The sequence below is a fragment of the Triticum aestivum genome, chromosome 2D (assembly GCF_018294505.1).
Source record: "Triticum aestivum cultivar Chinese Spring chromosome 2D, IWGSC CS RefSeq v2.1, whole genome shotgun sequence".
In the NCBI taxonomy this organism is placed as follows: Eukaryota; Viridiplantae; Streptophyta; class Magnoliopsida; order Poales; family Poaceae; genus Triticum; species Triticum aestivum.
In genome coordinates, this window is record NC_057799.1 from 423,388,388 (window position 1) to 423,393,249 (window position 4,862).

Genomic DNA, 4,862 nt, shown 5'->3' on the forward strand with positions numbered 1-4,862 from the left:
AGAGAGATGCTCTTCGTTTCTCTTTATTATGACTAACTTTATATATAGTATAAAAATATACAAATTCACAGTGTGGAATAAATATCATTGTGGGCACCATGCAATGCAAGCGTTCATACTCCTCCATATAACTTTGTAATGTTGTATATATGTAGAAATTCTAAAATATATTTTTTGGCCACACTTTATTCAAAAGGGATGTTTTATGCGAAATAAACGTGAAGAGAGGGCTTTTTAGATCAATGTGGTACGTGATGTAACATGTGTGAATGTGTAGTTGATGCATTTGGCAGGGCCTAGAGAGGTGTGTGTGTGTGTGTATTACGTATTCGAGAGAGGCATGGATAGAGGGCCCGACAGGGGGGGCGTGGGAGAGATAGCACGAGAAATGAGAGTGGTCTAGAGAGAGAGACGAATATGACGTCACGGCGAGAGATTCCCTTGATTGTGTATATGCAAGGGGGGAGTGGATAGAGGCACCAGGAGAATATTTTTTTGTGTGTGTGGTGTCTGTGTTGGTATGTGTGGGTGTGAGAAGATAACGAGACATGGGGGCAGAGGGTGTGTCACCGCGTGAGGTCCGGTGGGTCGAGGTGAGGCCCTTCATTCGGTTCCGTCCTACGCCACATTGGTCGGCCCGTGACGCATTTAGGGAGACCCATGGATGACTAGTCGTACAAGACAAAGAAAGCATAATTGTGAAGGACTCTATGTCCACTGACAAAGCCAGCTAGGATTTGTAACCCTAGGTTCTCAGACTAAGGTAACCCCTTTATCTATGATATTACTATTCATCCAACCTAACTTTAAGGGGTATCCTACAAAATGCTCTGCTAGAATCATACTCATCGATTAGGAAGAGAGGTGTGAGACAATGCATGAGAGACAGGCCTAAAGATAATGTGCGTACAGGAGACACGTAGGCAGGTCTATGTATATAGAAAGGGTCGATGGGTATTGTGCGTGTGTATGCTTGCGAGAGGAAGAGTGCTTGTGATAAAGGTTAGTGAAAACAGTCGTAAATGGTTACGAGAGGGAGGGAGGGTTATATCGAGAGCATGTGTGCGAGAAAGACACCTCGGGAGAGAGTGTGTGAGCATGTGTGAGAGACCACCGATGGAGAGTGAAACTACACGTACAAGACTGTTGTACACATTGATTAAAGATATAAATTGTATCCAAATATTAGGATGGGATCATGATATTTGCAATTCGCATAAGGAACGGTCATTGATCCATCAGACATCTAGATTCTATCGAATTTGAGCATGTCTATGTTATTATTCAACACAATTGATCCACATAGTTAGTATTTTGAACTCCAGACAATGCATCGCTTTAGCAATCGAATATAAACGTGAGTATAGTTCATGTTGTGTGTGTAAAGCACATTATACATACGAAAGTTACACAATGAACATTATAAATAGCTACCTATGAACTAGCATACATTTGAATTAAACTTAAGGTGGTTTTAAAAAATCGAATTCAACATGAAGTCCATTCAATTATTTGAATTTGATATCATGGCATTTGTAAATCATACCTAAATTATGGGGGCACCAATCTTTGCTCTGATTTTGTACATAATAGCATATGTAGTCGTGTACAAAATAGATTCTAATTTAGCTCCTCCATTCCAAAATAATCGTAGTTATAGGATTTTCAAGTGTCAAAATTTCAAAAAGAAGTGGATAATTTAATGAGGTTTTCAAACATACAAGGTCAAATTTAACGTTGTCTATTTAGGTCAATCCTCAAAGTTCAAGAGTACTCTAAACGTGAATGCTTGTGTTTCAAAATTTCGAACGAAGAGCCAAAAGAGCCTCTACTCGCCGGAAACCGCATGAGACCAATGTTTGGTAGTACAAGGAAATTACTTTTCTAATAACTCCGACCCGTGAAACCTACCGGCCCGACGTCCAAAGGTCTAAACCGAGGTGGGTTTGTAGCTTCATCTAGACGCCACACAACCGCCTCCGAAAAACATTCATACACAATGGCCGCCTAAGCACACATGCACGCGGCCGAAATCGCTCCCGCCCACTATTTGGGACACCTGGGATTACCATCCTACCCCCGACCCGCAGTAGGTCCGAAATTTAAGAGGGGGGCAAAGTTTGTACTTTCCCCAAATTTCAAACAAGCGCGTCCCATCTTCTGTTCAAAAAAGCCAAAAACAAGCGCGTCCCAGACCGAAACATGGTTCTCCCCTCCCCCCCGCCCACCCGTCCGATTCCCCATTCGTACTCTGTGGGCGCAAAAACTACCTCTCCACCAGCCGCGAAACCCCGGCGTCCTCCGTCCGCCACTCCATTCCACCCATAAACCGCCGCCCTCCTCCATCACGCCGGAGCCGATACCCCGACGTCGTCGTCCACCGCAACCTCAACCACAACGCCCTCTACGGCTAGTAGTTGAAGCCGAGGCCGAGCCATCCGTACCCGAGCCAGTTCAACCACGCCGTCCTACGCCTCACCGCTGCCGCTCCAACTTCGCCACCCTCCACCGGACCGGAGCTGTTCCTGCTACGCCGTCCTTCGCTGCCTCGGATCTGCTTCCCCTCCGCCGACATACGGCCACGGCAACAAAGTCAACAATTTGGCCATGGGTTCGTCCAAGCCTGCACCCTCCAGAACATTGGTTTCCTCGGCAAAAAGAAGAAGATCGGCGTGACATGTGGAGGCGACCACACCGGCAACCGAAAATGGTACTCCTCTTCCCTTATTCGTGCAAATCTTACGTGTCTGATTGCACGGTATTCATCCCACAGAAGACACTAGTTGACCGCTTCTTCTTGATACTAGATGTTCCTAGTAACTCGCGATGCAGAAGGTTTCTCCTCATATACTATTTCACCTTAGCTAGAGGTCCGTCGCCCCCCTGAATTTCAATTCCTGGTCAGTTGATTCCCAATTAACGGAAGCATTCGCTAGTCCGCCTATTACGCCGGGGAAGCAGCACCTCGGTGTTTATCTTAGGGGCGTGTGGGGCCTAGAGCTACTGGCGCCCGATCTAGAGGTCGGTCGGGATTAAAGGGATGGCCTGGGGGCGCTGCCAAGCGCGGCGATGGTGTGAGGTCGAGGGGAGGGCGGGGCGGCGGAGGCAAGGGTCTGGGCCGGTGGTCGCTGGCGGTTCAAGAAAGAACGTCAATAGTGACTGGCGGGAGGTACACGAAGGCCATCTGCCCGTTCCTTATAGATCGGACGGTTCATTAAAAAATCGACTGACCTATTTATTTTCAGTCGACTGTTATCTTGATATGACCACATGTGGTGGTGTGTTGGAGGAGTACCTGCATTTCCTGTGCTCATATATTACAAAATCATACGGAGTAGAATCTAATTTTGTTTGCCATGCAATGTTGTAGAGCTATCATATGTCTCCTGTCATTTATTTTTCAGCCACCTGCTATATGCTACTTTTACAGTGCACTAGTTCTGCACACACTTCACCCATACTCTCACTATTGTGTTTTTGTGCAAGGGTATTTCAGACTTTGCTGCTATGAGAGAAGCAAAAAAGAAAAGAGAGAAGTCGCTCCAGTGTCGTACGCGGATAGGCCAGACACGTTTCAGCCTTATAATAGGTGTAGTGTCAGCAGATGGAGACGGTAAACGTAGCTCTGGAGTTGATGACCTCGCTCGCAATGAACCACCATCCCAGATGCTTGCTTTAACTTCGCGGTGTCATATGTGGTTGCATGTTCCATATGGTGTCTAGCTTGTATTCGAAAGGCCTAAGTCGGTCTTTATTAAGATAAGGGAAGATATTTTTTACATGAACCACCATCCCGTGAGCACCAGAAGACAAATAGCTAGTCAGGGCACTGGCCGAGCCAGTGATAAGCCCAGCAAAGAGAGGCATCACCTGGAAGCCAACTAAAAAGCCGCGATGGTGGCGAAGTAGCCCACCTCCCACCAGGCTCTCAGGTCCTAGATGATCATGCTCACCACTCCAGCCGGATGTCTAGCTTGTATTGCTCCCAATTTGGTTAAATTGCATCTGCTTAGCTTACACATTATACCTTTGAATATGACATGCCTTTCTGTTTTTGGTACATACTAGTACATCTGTGTATTAACCATGTTCTTACATCAAAATAATGTTCTTGTGTATCCCTCATCAATCACTTATGATGAGGCAGTCAGGAAAGTGGATTACTCCTCATTTAAAGAATGCAACGTCAACCTCCCGACATGATTCTCAAGAAACAACAAGGCTAGATGAAGATAGTGAACGTAGGTCTGTAGTTGATTACCGCATTTCCCCTACACTAGCATCGCAGGTGCTTGCTCTAACTTGGCAGCGTGATATGTGGTTGCATGTTGCATATGGTGTCTAGATTGTAATTATTCCAATCTGGTTAAACTGCATGTGCTATTCTGCTTAGCTTATACATTATACTTGTTAATGTGACATGCCTTCCTGTATTTAGTACATAGTACATCTGTCTATTAAGCATGTCCTCACATAAAACTATTGTTTTTTTGTATCCTGCATAAATCAATATGACGAGACACCTTCAGTATATGCAGTGTGATATTAGTTGCATCTTTGATATGATTTATAGCATGCGCTGCTTCTAATTTGTTGAAATGCCATTTATGATGGGACACTTTTAACTTGGCAGAGTCATATTGGTTGCATCTTTCACGTGGTGTCTAGCTTGCATTGCTTCTTATTTGGTGAAATGGTTTCTGCTTAGTTTACACAAACAGTTGTGAATATGCCATGCCGTCCTGTTTTTCGTATTATTCCATCCAGAATCATGTGTTTGCCTTACATCAAAGTAGTGATTGTCAGTATCATGCACGAGTGAGTTCTGAAGAGTGAATTTTATTGCTTTTTCTTGTCGGTTT